Raw genomic sequence first — 16,595 nt, forward strand, 5'->3', positions numbered from 1 at the left:
TGGTCACTGAGGAGGAGACTGCTGCACTACCATTCTAGATTAACATGGTCACTGAGGAGGAGACTGCTGCTGCACTACCATTCTAGATTAACATGGTCACTGAGGAGGAGACTGCTGCACTACCATTCTAGATTAACATGGTCACTGAGGAGGAGACTGCTGCACTACCATTCTAGATTAACATGGTCACTGAGGAGGAGACTGCTGCACTACCATTCTAGATTAACATGGTCACTGAGGAGGAGACTGCTGCACTACCATTCTAGATTAACATGGTCACTGAGGAGGAGACTGCTGCACTACCATTCTAGATTAACATGGTCACTGAGGAGGAAGCTGCTGCACTACCATTCTAGATTAACATGGTCACTGAGGAGGAGACTGCTGCACTACCATTCTAGATTAACATGGTCACTGAGGATGAGACTGCTGCACTACCATTCTAGATTAACATGGTCACTGAGGAGGAGACTGCTGCACTACCATTCTAGATTAACATGGTCACTGAGGATGAGACTGCTGCACTACCATTCTAGATTAACATGGTCACTGAGGAGGAAGCTGCTGCACTACCATTCTAGATTAACATGGTCACTGAGGAGGAAGCTGCTGCACTACCATTCTAGATTAACAAGGTCACAGAGGATGAGACTGCTGCACTACCATTCTAGATTAACATGGTCACTGAGGAGGAGACTGCTGCACTACCATTCTAGATTAACAAGGTCACAGAGGATGAGACTGCTGCACTACCATTCTAGATTAACATGGTCACTGAGGAGGAGACTGCTGCACTACCATTCTAGATTAACAAGGTCACTGAGGAGGAGACTGCTGCACTACCATTCTAGATTAACAAGGTCACCGAGGAGGAGACTGCTGCACTACCATTCTAGATTAACATGGTCACTGAGGAGGAAGCTGCTTCACTGATACTCCACAGCGTATGTACTGTACAATGTTGTCAAAACTGTCAGCTAAACACCAAGAAAGACATTTGAAGAATTTCAGAAGTGTTTAAAGTTACTATTATTTCTTTCAACCCAATTCCACAATTTTCGGTGACTTCACCCCTAGCCATATGTACATACTGTATCTACCTCAATGACCTCGTACCCCTGCACATCCACTCAGCCCTGGTACCACGTGTATATAGTCAAGGTAACGTCACTCATTGTGTATTTATTCCTTGTGTTATCATTTTTCTACGTTGTTCTCTCTGCATTGTTGGGAAGGGCTTGTAAGTAAGCATTTCACTGTTAGTCTACACTAGTTGTTTACCAAGTATGTGACAAATTAGTCATTATTTGACCTCAACCTATACGCTTTTCTGGATATTCAGTATCTGATACTGAGATGTCTAAGTGTGCTTCCCAAATGACACCCTATTCCCTACATACAGTGCCTTCGGCAATTATTTAGACGCCTTGACTTTTTCCACATTTTGTTACATTATAGCCTTATTCTAAAATAGATACACAATACCCCATAATGAAAAACAGATGTTAGGAAGTTTTAGCAAATTTATAATAGCTTAAAAACAGAAATACCTTATTTACATAAGTATTCAGACCCTTTGCTATTAGACTCAAAATTGAGCTCAGGTGCATCCTGTTTCCATTGATCATCCTTGAAATGTTTCTCGATTGGAGTCCACCTGTGGTAAATTCAATTGATTGGACATGATTTGGAAAGGCACGCCTGTCTATATAAGGTCTCACAGTTGACAGTGCATGTCAGAGCAAAAACCAAGCCATGAGATTGAAAGAGTCGTCTGTAGAGCTCTGAGACAGGATTGTGTCGAGGATCAGATCTGGGGAAGGGTACCAAAAAAGGTCTGCAGCACAGCCGCTGGGAGTTTGCCAAAAGGCCCCTAAAGACTCTCAGACCATGAGAAACAAAATTCTCTGGTCTGATGAAACCAAGATTGAACTCTTTGGCCTGAATGCCAAGCGTCACGTCTGGAGGAAACCTAGCACCATCCCTGCACCATCCCTACGGTGGTGGAAGAATCAGGCTGTGGAGGTGTTTTTCAGCGGCAGGGACTGGGAGACTAGTCAGGATCGAGGCAAAGACGAACAGAGCAAAGTACAGAGAGATCCTTAATGAAAACCTTCTCCAGAGCTCCCAGGACCTCAGACTGGGGCGAAGGTTCGCCTTCCAAAAGGACAACGACCCCGTAACGATCTTCGTCTTCATCAGATGAGGAGTAGGAAGGATCGGACCAAAACGCAGGGTGGTAAGTGTCCATGATTATTTATTATACCAGAACACGAAAATAGAAAATAACAAAGTAAATGTAAGAAATGAAAATCGAAACAGTCCTGAAAGGTGAGAACACAAAACAGGAAACAACTACCCACAAACACCAGGTGGGAAAAGGCTACCTAAGTATGGTTCTCAATCAGAGACAACGATAGACAGCTGCCTCTGATTGGGAACCATCATGGTTAGAGCGTTGGACTAGTAACCAGAAGGTTGCGAGTTCAAACCCCCGAGCTGACAAATCTGTCGTTCTGCCCCTGAACAGGCAGTTAACCCACTGTTCCCAGGCCGTCATTGAAAATAAGAATGTGTTCTTAACTGACTTGCCTGGTTAAATAAAGGTAAAAATAAAAAAAAATATTTTAAAAAACGCATAGAAAAGAAAACATAGAAAAACAACATAGAATGCCCACCCCAACTCACGCCCTGACCAAACCAAAATAGAGACATAAAAAAGGAACCAAGGTCAGGGCGTGACAGTACCCTAAGCACACAGCCAAGGAGTGGCATCGGAACAAGTCTCTGAATGTCCTTGAGTGGCCCATCCAGAGCCCGGACTTAAACCTGATCGCACATCTCTGGTGAGACCTGAAAATAGCTTTGCAGAAACACTCCCCATCCTACCTGACAGAGCTTGAGAGGATCTGCAGAGAAGAATAAGAGAAACTCCCCAAATACAGGTGTGCCAAGCTTGTAGTGTCATACCCAAGAAGACTTGAGGCTGTAATCGCTGCCAAAGGTGCTTCAACAAAGTACTGAGTAAAGGGTGTGAATACTTATTTATATGTAATATTTCCATTTTTTATTTTTAACAATTAGCAAACATTTCTAAAAACCTATTTTTGCTTTGTCATTATGGGGTATTGTGAGTAGATTGATGAGGGGAAAAACAACCGTTTTAATCCATTTTAGAATAAGGCTGTAATGTAACAAAATGTGGAAAAAGTCAAGGGGTCTGAATACTTTCCGAAGGCAGTGTAGTGCACTACTTTTGACCAGAGCTCTATGTAGTATATATGGAATAGGGAACCATTTGGGATGCGTACTAAGGCTCAGTCAGTATATAGGTTAAATCTCACATTTATAGGATAGGATTGTTTAATGCAGAATCAAATGAGATCTTGACCTCCACCTGGCACAGACAGAAAACCTGGGGTTAACTACCTGGGGGTAACTACCTGGGGTTAACTACCTGGGGTTAACTACCTGGGGGTAACTACCTGGGGTTAACTACCTGGGGTTAACTACCTGGGGTTAACTACCTGGGGTTAACTACCTTAACTACCTGGGGGTAACTACCTGGGGGTAACTACCTGGGGTTAACTACCTGGGGGTAACTACCTGGGGTTAACTACCTGGGGGTAACTACCTGGGGGTAACTACCTGGGGGTAACTACCTGGGGTTAACGAAGCAGAGATGGATCGTGATGAAAAGCTTCCTATCCTACTGTAAGAAACAGCATGAGGTACACTCTTAGAAAAAAGGATTCCAAAAGGGTTCTTCGGCTTTCCCCATAGGAGAACCCTTTTGGTTCCAGGAAGAACCCTTTTGGGTTCCAGGTACAGCCCGTTGCGAAAAAGGTTCTACTTAGAACCAAAAGGGTTATTCTACGGGGACAGCCGAAGAACGCTTTTAGGTTGTAGATATGACCTTTTTCCTAAGAGTGTGTTCTAGATTGTAGATAGCAGGGACCGTATATCAAGCGTCTCAGAGGAGTTCTGATTTAAGAACAGTGTTACATTTTAAATCACAATTAATAAGATTAGATGGACAGGAGGGACATACTCTTAGATCAGTACGTCTACTCTAAGACACTTGATACATAGAGCCACAAGTTTGAGCCACATGGTAATATACTGTATAGCAGTGTTTCTCAACGTCCTGTCCACGGGCCGGTGCCAGTCCAAGGGCCGGTGCCAGTCCGCGAGCCGGTGCCAGTCCACGGGCAGGTGCCAGTCCACGGGCCGGTTCACGGGTCCACGGGCAGGTGCCAGTCGGTGCCAGTCCGCGGGGTGCCAGTCCACGGGGTGCCAGTCCACGGGCGGTGCCAGTGCCAGTCCACGGGCGGTGCCGGTGCCAGTCCGCGAGCCGGTGCCAGTCCACGGGCCGGTGCCAGTCCGCGAGCCGGTGCCAGTCCACGGGCCGGTGCCAGTCCGCGAGCCGGTGCCAGTCCGCGGTGCCCGAGCCGGTGCCAGTCCACGAGCCGGTGCCAGTTGCTGGCTAATCCCTGATTTAGTCAAGGAGGAAAAATCCCAGTTTATCGGTCCCTGCCACAAGAGGGACCAGAGTATGCTGGTTCGTGGTAAAAAATAACTTGTATTTCTGTTTTAAAAAGGCTTCTGAAGTTTGTAATTTCAACGTTGACATTTCAGACTTAATTTTCCCTGACGAAAAATGTATCAACCCCTACAAAAATGTCCATTCCTTATAATCCACATAACAATGAACATTTTCTATTGCTGCAGGATTATTTTCCTGCTGTAACAAACTGTCTCAAATGAAGATCCTACATCTGTACCTGCCGAGGTGAGGTGTCTGTCTGCACAGACCAGTGAAGCATATGAAAATGACTCCACGTTGACTCTGTCATGCTCTGTCATACCATCTCCTCTGCTCTGTCCCTTTAGATGTCACCCAACCCACTGCCAGCAGCTACTATTAGCCTGCACAATAATTATTATGGAGAATATATGGTCAGTAATAGCTCCATTGGTGCCACAGCACCTTTGATATGGAAATGTGCTGGTGTATATTTGACTAACTACACATGTGGGCTATGGAAGCGTGGGAAGACAATGAAGAATGGAGGTTCCTTTGGGGACCCTGTTCTAAAATGCTTCAACAAATTGGGACTGAGGGTATGCCTCTCTGAACATGTGTTGAAGCCCTCACCGCCCATGTGCATATTGACATATGACCAATTGCAAAAGTCATTGATGGAATAACTTGATGGTAGATAATGAACTCATATGGCTCACTGGACTATGTGACTCCCTGCCAGACAGGTTGTCACAAAAGGTTGAGAGAATCAACTCGTAACAAAAATAATAGATATCTTATGGACGAGTCTTGAGATCTTATGAATCATATAATTGATATTGTCCAATCAAAAACATGTTTAAATGTCTGTGGATTTTTCTCTTCAGACAAAAAGACAGTATTTGTTCACAAAAATAATTACCTCATAATTACTGAATAATATCACAATAAAATACATTAATATTAGAACAATGAAATATAATATTTCCATAAAGGAGACACTAAGAACGACAACCCTGTGCGTATCAGCCACAGCCAGTACAAAGAGAGATAAAAGGGTCTTACCTTCCTTTACCAGAAGATGAGAGTAGACACACACTATATGAACAGGCAGACGAGAGAGAACCCATCATTGTTCTCCCACACACACAGCTTGCTCTGTCTCTCTCTCTCTCTCTCTCTCTCTCTCTGTCTCTCTCTGTATCCCTCTGCTTCTCTCTTTCTCCCCCCCTCTCTCTCTCTCTCTCTCTCTGGATGGATGGATAGAAATATGCTGGAGTAACAGTCTACCTCCATCACCGCTCGGAATCCCACCCTGTGCATACAGTCTCTCTCTCTCTCTCTCTCTCTCTCTCTCTCTCTCTCTCTCTCTCTCTCTCTCTCTCTCTCTCTCTCTCTCTCTCTCTCTCTCTCTCTCTCTCCCTCTCTCTCTTTCTCTCTGGATGGATGGATGGAAATATGCTCTCCATCACCGCTCGGAATCCCACTCTGTCATACAGTCTCTCTCTCTCTCTCTCTCTCTCTCTCTCTCTCTCTCTCTCTCTCTCTCTCTCTCTCTCTCTCTCTCTCTCTCTCTCTCTCTCTGGATGGAAATATGCTGGAGTCAGTCTATCCCCAGCACCTCCCTCCTCCATCACCGCTCGGAATCCCTCTCTGTGCATACAGTCTCTCTCTCTCTCTCTCTCTCTCTCTCTCTCTCTCTCTCTCTCTCTCTCTCTCTCTCTCTCTCTCTCTCAGCTTATGTGCTCCACAAAAAGACTCTCCCTCACAGCCCATATGATCATGCGATGTGTGTGAGAGTGAGTGCGCTTGTAAGTATATAGTATGTCAATGTGTGTGTGTGTGTGTTTGCACGTATGCATGCGTGTGTGTGTATTTTTGCGTGCATGTTATGTGTATGTGTGTGCATGCATGGAGTGAGTGTGTGTATTACTACTGTACAAGTGTGTATTTCTGTTTCACCAGAGGGCTAGCTACTAGCGAAAACAAACAGGAACCTTCCCGACCCCAGCCCCCCCCGGGCCCCCCAGTCCCCCAGTCCTGGGCGACAGCCATCAGAAGGCAGCAGAGAGGATATAGCCCACATCTGTTTTACCAGCCCCTAGGGGAGCACACGACTCCAGATACTTACCCCAGCTGCATTATTAACACGTTAATGCTTCCATTATATGGAATAGGAGCGTGGCTGTTTTAACATGGAGGAGAGAAGAGGGAGACGTGGAAGGGAAGGGCAAGCCTGGGCACCACCGCGTTCTGCTGACTGGAGGGATTTCACCCCGTCCACTGACTCCACACAGCTGGGCCAGCCGGACTGAATAGGGTGTCATTTGGGACGCAGAGTCTTTTTACCCAGACCATTCAGATTGGGGAGAAATCTCTAAGCAGCTAGCAGTGGCAGCAGGGCAGACTACTACTTAACAAATACCTCCATATTTCTCCACCGACTCATTTTCCTTTTGTGTTTTTAATTGTTGCTGCAGATTTCAGTACTCAATCAAAATCATTTTTATTTCATTACATTTCCATCCATCTAAATGTTCTAACAGTGAGCAATGTAGAGGGATGAATTGTACAGATGGAAGATGCACAAACCCGCACACACACACACACACACACACACACACACACACACACACACACACACACACACACACACACACACACACACACACACACACACACACACACACACACACACACACACACACACACACACACACACACACACACACACACACACACAGTATAGTAATGCTGATGTTGTACATTGCTATGTTGGAAAGATTATAAGGACATTTTTCGTTAAATGTCACATGTGAATTCTATAGATAATTAACAGACTTTTTGTAATGACTAATTTCACTCTGTATGATTTTGTAAACATAAATATGTGTTGTAGACTGTATGTTATATTTGTACCATATAATTAATGTACCCATTAGAACCCAGTTACAGAACATATTTGATATGTCTCTCTCTCTATATGTTATTATTGGAGGATGATGGTACTAATAAACAGACATAAACAATCATATCTATGTCATTCTGTCTCTAATCTACTAGTAAAATGTACGCCGTGGGATTTAGTAACAACTATTTTCTGAGGAGTCATTTCTCCATTTTCAATATACACTATTTTACAACATGTGTGTATTTTAGTTCATGACATTTCTGAAAGGCAATGACAAAATAAATGGTGTTGTAAACTCTCTCATTAAAAATCTAATTCATTAGTTCCCAACTGCCTTTGTTCCACATGCCCTCTGAGAGAACAAAGGATTTGAACCCCCACCATAACATACCATCCCCCCCCACCCTGGTTCCTCACTAACACATCTTACAACCATCTCTGTTGCATTCCTCTGCGTGTACGTTGGACGGGCTAGTATTCAACGTTCACTGTATTACCATGTCTAAAGAAATAGGTTTTTAGAATCCCTTGCCATGGAATGGAGTATAATACAGAGTGTATATAATACAGAGTATATATAATACAGAGTATATATAATACAGAGTGTATATAATACAGAGTGTATATAATACAGAGTATATATAATACAGAGTATATATAATACAGAGTATATATAATACAGAGTATATATAATACAGAGTGTATATAATACAGAGTGTATATAATACAGAGTATATAATACAGAGTGTATATAATACAGAGTGTATATAATACAGAGTATATATAATACAGAGTATATATAATACAGAGTATATATAATACAGAGTGTATATAGTACAGAGTGTATATAATACAGAGTATATATAATACAGAGTATATATAATACAGAGTGTATATAATACAGAGTGTACATATATAATACAGAGTGTATTATATAATACAGAGTGTATATAATACAGACTCTGTGTTGTGTATATAATACAGAGTGTATATAATACAGAGTGTATATAATACAGAGTATATATAATACAGAGTATATATAATACAGAGTGTATATAATACAGAGTGTATATAATACAGAGTGTATATAATACAGAGTGTATATAATACAGAGTGTATATAATACAGAGTATATATAATACAGAGTGTATATAATACAGAGTGTATATAATACAGAGTGTATATAATACAGAGTGTATATAATACAGAGTGTATATAATACAGAGTGTATATAATACAGAGTGTATATAATACAGAGTATATATAATACAGAGTGTATATAATACAGAGTGTATATAATACAGAGTGTATATAATACAGAGTGTATATAATACAGAGTATATATAATACAGAGTGTATATAATACAGAGTGTATATAATACAGAGTGTATATAATATATAATACAGAGTGTATATAATACAGAGTGTATATAATACAGAGTGTATATAATATATAATACAGAGTGTATATAATACAGAGTATATGTATATAATACAGAGTGTATATAATACAGAGTATATATAATACAGAGTGTATATAATACAGAGTGTATATAATACAGAGTGTATATAATACAGAGTGTATATAATATATATAATACAGAGTGTATATAATACAGAGTGTATATAATACAGAGTGTATATATATATATATATATACAGAGTGTATATAATACAGAGTATATATAATACAGAGTGTATATAATACAGAGTGTATATAATACAGAGTGTATATAATACAGAGTGTATATAATACAGAGTGTATATAATACAGAGTGTATATAATACAGAGTGTATATAATACAGAGTGTATATAATACAGAGTGTATATAATACAGATATATATGTATAATACAGTGTATATACAGAGTGTATATAATACAGAGTGTATATAATACAGAGTGTAATAGTACAGAGTGTATATAATACAGAGTGTATATAATACAGAGTGTATATAATACAGAGTATATATAATACAGAGTGTATATAATACAGAGTGTATATAATACAGAGTGTATATAATACAGAGTGTATATAATACAGAGTGTATATAATACAGAGTATATATAATACAGAGTGTATATAATACAGAGTGTATATAATACAGAGTGTATATAATACAGAGTGTATATAATACAGAGTGTATATAATACAGAGTATATATAATACAGAGTGTATATAATACAGAGTGTATATAATACAGAGTGTATATAATACAGAGTGTATATAATAAAGAGTATATATAATACAGAGTGTATATAATACAGAGTGTATATAATACAGAGTGTATATAATACAGAGTGTATAGACTGTACTCTGATAACTATAATTAGTGGATATGGTTGGTTATTACCGTGGGTTAGTCAAATATCCCTAGCAGTGGAATGAAGTGTAACACGGATGCCTACATTATTATTTCAAATATATTCACAACTATGCAATAGGTCTAGTTAATCTCCTGGTCTACTTCCTCATTTCAATGTAGATTGTTCTATCTGCACCAGCAATTGGATATCAGAGTTTAAAACATACAATAATAATTAAATAATAATAATAATAATTTAAATGTAAATCAAATCCTATATGTCATGTGTACAAGACAGTCTAACTATATATATATGAGCTCATATGAACAAGACAGAAATTGTGAGGAAAAGGAAGAGCATTTGAGAAACGTCGTATTTCCCTGGTGAATGAATGGCCAAACCATGACAGTACCCAGACAGGCCTGCTAGAGTATGGAAAAGGCTACGGCTACAGTGATACCACTTTCTATGAACTACATACCTATAATACTTGATAATGTATTATAGTACACTTACAGTGTGTTATGCCACTGGCTATTTGTGTGGTAAATCTACTGTCCCATGTCCTCAGGACAACGTGAGCAATGTCAGCACACCCAAGGATTTCCCAGCATATAGCGGCAAGCCCAAGCACTTCACAGACTGCATGACTGAGTGCTATGCACATAAATGCATTACAAGGACAAACTCTGCATAGCCAGAATGAGGCTGATATCTGTTGCAGTGCGCAGGGCTGAGTGGATGAGAGGGATGACAAAGCATTTAAGTGCAGTTGAATTTCATCCAATTACAGTAAAGATCCCAGAATTGTGATAACTGCATGTGACGTTTGAATCCTTTCTTCTTTTATAATACTTAGTATCCCTTTTCAGATATACAATTATGTCTAGAATACACAAGTCTCGTAACACAAAGCTATGGCAAGTGATTTTGTTAGGATGCATCCATCTGATCAGAAGAATGCATACGTCCTCTAACAGCAGAATGGAGAACCAAGTGGACTATGGTACACAGTAATACTACTACTACTTACACTTACACCTTCTCTCTACAGAATCAATATCCATACCATTCTGTACAAGTACCAGCTGTATTCGTTAGTGCAGAATTATCATACTATTTGGCCAAACATACCTGTATGCATATACATTGTTAGTGGACATCATATCATTTGTTGTAGTAATGACAGATGTAATGACAGATGTAATGAGATGTAATGACAGATGTAATGACAGATGTAATGACAGATGTAATGACAGATGTAATGACAGATGTAATGACAGATGTAATGACAGATGTAATGACAGAGTAATGTAATGACAGATGTAATGACAGTAATGACAGATGTAATCAGATGTAATGACAGATGTCAGATGTAATGACAGATGTAATGACAGATTGTCGTAATGACATTTTCTGTAATCCATATATTGGTTGTAATAATGATTTGTCTCTCTATATAAAATAAATAACTTTCGGGTAGCTAAATAAAGGCTCTTATATTGCCCAGCCTGACACTTACACCCATATGGATTCATGTGTATACATTTGTATTGGTAATTGTTTATAGCTGTAAGGGGTTTCTATATAATCTAGTCATTTGTTGTTTAATCAGATTTTTTTTTTTTTAAATGCGTAGACTGTGGGTTTTGATATCTATTCAAATTCCCTTTGATCAAAATGCATAAGTAAAAGCTTCAGGGCCTGAAAACTCAACTGACCCAATGTATTTGGGCTAAAAACATCTAATAGCACCATATCCTTATACATCCCCTCTGGGCAATTCATATAAAACACTAAGGGAGTGAGTGCTGGCTAAACAGGAGAAACGTCTGAGAAAGTCAACCTCTTTCTCAGATGAAAAGGAAGGGAGAAATAGATGTGTATGTAAAGACATCGGAGAGAGAGGGAGACAGGAAGGAGCTCCAAATGTCACACATAGCAGCCCTCCTCGGACAACCCCTCCTAGGCAACCCCTCCTAGGCAACCCCTCCTAGACAACCCCTCCTAGGCAACCTGTGGGGTGGGGCTCCCGGGGCTGCATGGCGGCTCATCTACTTGCTCCTCCTAGGCCAACTAAGGAGATCTCCCTCTGACTGTGACAGACATCCAGAAACACACACACATATTCATCTGCTGAGGACAAATCCTACAAGAAGCAGTGTCAGGAGACAGAGAGGTTCATACCACAGCACAGCAATCCAATTTAGAGTTACATCCTCATCTCCACCACCACATCCCCTCTCCATCACATCCCCTCTCCATCACATCCCCTCTCCATCACATCCCCTCTCCATCACATCCCCTCTCCATCACATCCCCTCTCCACCACATCCCCTCTCCATCCCATCCCCTCCACCCCATCCTCCCATCCCCCTCCACCCCATCCCCTCTCCATCACATCCCCTCTCCATCCATCATCCCCTCTCCACCCCATCCCCTCTCCATCCCATCCCCTCTCCATCACATCCCCTCCACCCCTCCATCACATCCCCTCTCCACCCCATCCCCTCTCCATCACATCCCCTCTCCATCCACATCCCCTCTCCACCCCATCACATCCCCTCCATCACATCCCCTCTCCATCACATCCCCCTCCACCCCATCCCCTCTCCATCCCCTCTCCATCACATCCCCTCTCCACCCCATCCCCTCTCCATCACATCCCCTCTCCACCCCATCCCCTCTCCATCACATCCCCTCCACCCCATCCTCTCCACCCCATCCCCTCTCCATCACATCCCCTCCTCCATCCCCTCTCCATCACATCCCCTCTCCATCACATCCCCTCTCCACCCCATCCCTCTCCATCACATCCCCTCTCCACCACATCCCCTCTCCACCACATCCCCTCTCCACCACATCCCCTCTCCATCACATCCCCTCTCCACCCCATCCCCTCTCCATCACATCCCCTCTCCACCCCATCCCCTCTCCAACATGACTGTCTATCACTGGAGTCACCAGCAGTCAGCTGTCAAGGCCCATCAACTCTGTAACATGGCTGCCATAGTCACACTGGCCAGGACCGGTCACACCAGTCCAATATGGCTGATGCTTTTATTCAAAGTGGATTACAGTCATGCATGGTGTGCATACATTTCTGTATGTTTCCAGTAGGAATTGAACCCACGATCCTGGCATTGTAAGTGCCATTCTCTATCAATTGAGCCACACAGACACAGGAGCGCCTCTAATAGGGACATGTTAGGGGTGACTCGTCCTCCCGCTACCGAAATGTCCTCCCACTCCATCTAATGCAGCACGCTCTGGCTCCTGAATCTACAGGGTTAACCAACCAACCAATCCCTCCACAACACTGTATCCTCTCTCTCTCTACCCTCCCCTCTCTTTCTCTCTGGTCTTTGCTGGAGAAAAATAAAAACCCACTGGCCCACCATACATGGGGCTGTGCCTGCATGCCTCGGAGAAAAATAACTTGGTGGTTTTGGGCAGGGCAGCTAAATGGGCGGATACTTCAGAGTGAGGTGCCTGTGTGGAGGCTGGTGGGATGTGAAAGGCTGATTGTGTACCAGCGACTGTGTGTCTCTCAGCATTGATCCCATTACAGGATGTAAATTAAACACACAGGGGTCCCTCTTTGCTCTGGGCTCTTCAAGCAGCTCTTTGTCTCCAGGGGATTTTAACTAAGGATTCCATGACAACATGTCAGACACTGTATGAAACTGATTACATGCAGCAAAAGCGCCTCTCTCTACCAGTGCCGTGTTTCGTTCTTAGCGATGCTCCTTCCTATCTTTCCAAAAAGAAAGAGGTGCTCTGTGTTCTACCGAGCTGTGGAAACAAAGACAAAGGAAGGAAGAGACTGAAGAACTTAAGAAGACGAAGGTCCAACTTTGACCCTCAGGTGATGCCAAACTAATCAAACTCCTGCCTGTTTTACGGTCTCTTCTCAGGTCTGTCCATTTGAAATGATCCAGGTGTATCTGTTACCTTGTTTAAAACAAGACATGTTAGGTGTTGTGAGTGAGTCAAGCTCAGCAATAAACCACAGAGTGGATGTATGTATGAGGCTAGGTAGTTACGGCAGCTGAGGGAAGCAGGACAATGAACAGACAAATATAGACAGAGTATGTGACAGAGTGTGTGAGCACCCTTCAGACTTACCCCTTGTGATAGCAGCAGGCAGAACACACACCAGGCGCAGCAGCCAGGGATGGTTCCTGGTCCTGGAGATCCTGCAGACCTCCATGTACTGTCAACCGGAGGCTGCCTTCTCTCTCTCTCTCTTTCTCTCTTCCTGGTTCATTCCCTCCCTCCTCCTCTCTGACATGCGCTTCAGAAGAATCAGATCACTCTCTCCAGCCTGGTACAGAGAGCAGTGAGGCACATGGGAGGGGTGTTTTGTAATCTACCAGGTTGTACCACCCAGAAGAGAAATATGAGTGGGGTTGGGGGGAGAAGGAGGAGAGGAGGGTTAGACTAGTCTAACGCTCACCAGCCATACCTTCCCTTCATCCCTCTGTCTGCCCTGGGATTGGTCTCTTCCTTTTTCTTTGCTCTGATTGGAGGTCCTGCTTCCCCCTCAATAATATTATAAGAATCCTAAAGAAAGAGAGAGAAAGAGAGAGAGAGAGAGAGAGAGAGAGAGAGAGAGAGAGAGAGAGAGAGAGAGAGAGAGAGAGAGAGAGAGAGAGAGGAGAGAGCCGGGGGGGGGGGGAAAAAGAGAGATAGCGAGAGGGGTAAGAGAGAGAGAGAGAGAGAGAGAGAGGGGAGAGAGAGAGAGAGAGAGAGAGAGAGAGAGAGAGAGAGAGAGAGAGAGAGAGAGAGAGAGAGATAGCGAGAGGGGTAAGAGAGAAGGGGGTAGAAAAAAGAGACAGAGAGGGGTGAGAGAGGGGGAGAAAAAGAGAGCGAGAGAGAGAGAGAGAGAGAGAGAGAGAGAGAGAGGGGTAAGAGAGAAGGGGGTAGAAAAAAGAGAGAGAGACAGAGGGATAGGAGGGATAGATGCCTTAAAGCTTTAAATACTGATTCAGTGGAGACTGGGCTTAAGACGTAGTAGACAATAGCATCATTCATTTTGACATGGGAAACAAGAAAGCTCTGACTGGGTGTTAATGCAGAATTCCACTGTTTCTTAGTTCACACTCCTCTTGCATACAGGCTTTAACCACCAACATTAGGGTGTGTTTGTGTGTGTGTGTGTGTGTGTGTGTGTGTGTGTGTGTGTGTGTGTGTGTGTGTGTGTGTGTGTGTGTGTGTGTGTGTGTGTGTGTGTGTGTGCGTGTGTGTGTGTGTGTGTGTGTGTGTGTGTGTGTGTGTGTGTGTGTGTGTGTGTGTGTGTGTGTGCGGGTGTGTGTGTCTAAGAATCTCCTCATGTCATGCCCCAGGGTGTCTGTCTGTCTGACTGTCTGTCACACTGTCTGCCAGCCCACCATATATCCTTCTCCCTCCACTGTTAATACATGCATTGTCCTCAGCATCTTCTGCTCCTCAGCGTTAGGGTTCAATAAGCTTATTCTAAAGACCTGGAAATGCTTATGCAAACGTGGATATGTGAAGTTACTCATGTTAATGAATAAGCAGCGAACCATGAATGAAGGTAAACCAGAGATGTTATTAATTCTAGTGACTACAGCAGTCTGCCAGAGATGTTATTCATTCTAGTGACTACAGCAGTCAGCCAGGGATGTTATTCATTCTAGTGACTACAGCAGTCAGCCAGATATGTTATTCATTCTAGTGACTACAGCAGTCTGCCAGAGATGTTATTCATTCTAGTGACTACAGCAGTCTGCCAGAGATGTTATTCATTCTAGTGACTACAGCAGTCTGCCAGAGATGTTATTAATTCTAGTGACTACAGCAGTCTGCCAGAGATGTTATTCATTCTAGTGACTACAGCAGTCTGCCAGAGATGTTATTCATTCTAGTGACTACAGCAGTCTGCCAGATATGTTATTCATTCTAGTGACTACAGCAGTCTGCCAGAGATGTTATTCATTCTAGTGACTACAGCAGTCTGCCAGAGATGTTATTCATTCTAGTGACTACAGCAGTCTGCCAGAGATGTTATTCATTCTAGTGACTACAGCAGTCTGCCAGAGGGTTTATTCATTCTTAGTGACTACAGCAGTCTGCCAGATATGTTATTCATTCTAGTGACTACAGCAGTCTGCCAGAGATGTTATTCATTCTAGTGACTACAGCAGTCTGCCAGATATGTTATTCATTCTAGTGACTACAGCAGTCTGCCAGAGATGTTATTCATTCTAGTGACTACAGTCTGCCAGAGATGTTATTCATTCTAGTGCAGTCTGCCAGAGATGTTATTCATTCTAGTGACTACAGCAGTCTGCCAGAGATGTTATTCATTCTAGTGACTACAGCAGTCTGCCAGAGATGTTATTCATTCTAGTGACTACAGCAGTCTGCCAGAGATGTTATTCATTCTAGTGACTACAGCAGTCTGCCAGAGATGTTATTCATTCTAGTGACTACAGCAGTCTGCCAGAGATGTTATTCATTCTAGTGACTACAGCAGTCTGCCAGAGATGTTATTCATTCTAGTGACTACAGCAGTCTGCCAGAGATGTTATTCATTCTAGTGACTACAGCAGTCTGCCAGAGATGTTATTCATTCTAGTGACTACAGCAGTCTGCCAGAGATGTTATTCATTCTAGTGACTACAGCAGTCTGCCAGAGATCATTTATTCATTCTAGTGACTACAGCAGTCTGCCAGAGATGTTATTCTGTTATTCATTCTAGTGACTACAGCAGTCTGTCAGAGATGTTATTCATTCTAGTGACTACAGCAGTCTGCCAGAGATGTTATTCATTCTAGTGACTACAGCAGTCTGCCAGAGATGTTATTCATTCTAGTGACTACAGCA

The 16,595-nt window shown here is 42.6% G+C and overlaps 1 protein-coding gene across 3 annotated transcripts in view; it reads right to left on the reverse strand.

Moving 5' to 3' along the window:
- LOC127919579 (CREB-binding protein-like) overlaps positions 1 to 14,083 on the reverse strand; it is a 35,800-nt gene extending 21,717 nt beyond the window's left edge. For 2 of the 3 annotated variants that reach the window (XM_052503319.1, XM_052503318.1), the window contains exon 1: positions 13,871 to 14,083. The gene's annotated coding sequence lies outside the window, so the exon portion shown is untranslated. The remainder of the gene's footprint in view (positions 1 to 13,870) is intronic. The other variant, XM_052503320.1, reaches the window with a different exon arrangement.
- Between the last annotated feature and the right edge of the window lie 2,512 nt (positions 14,084 to 16,595).

The sequence above is a fragment of the Oncorhynchus keta genome, unplaced genomic scaffold (assembly GCF_023373465.1).
Source record: "Oncorhynchus keta strain PuntledgeMale-10-30-2019 unplaced genomic scaffold, Oket_V2 Un_contig_17125_pilon_pilon, whole genome shotgun sequence".
Lineage (NCBI taxonomy): Eukaryota > Metazoa > Chordata > Actinopteri > Salmoniformes > Salmonidae > Oncorhynchus > Oncorhynchus keta.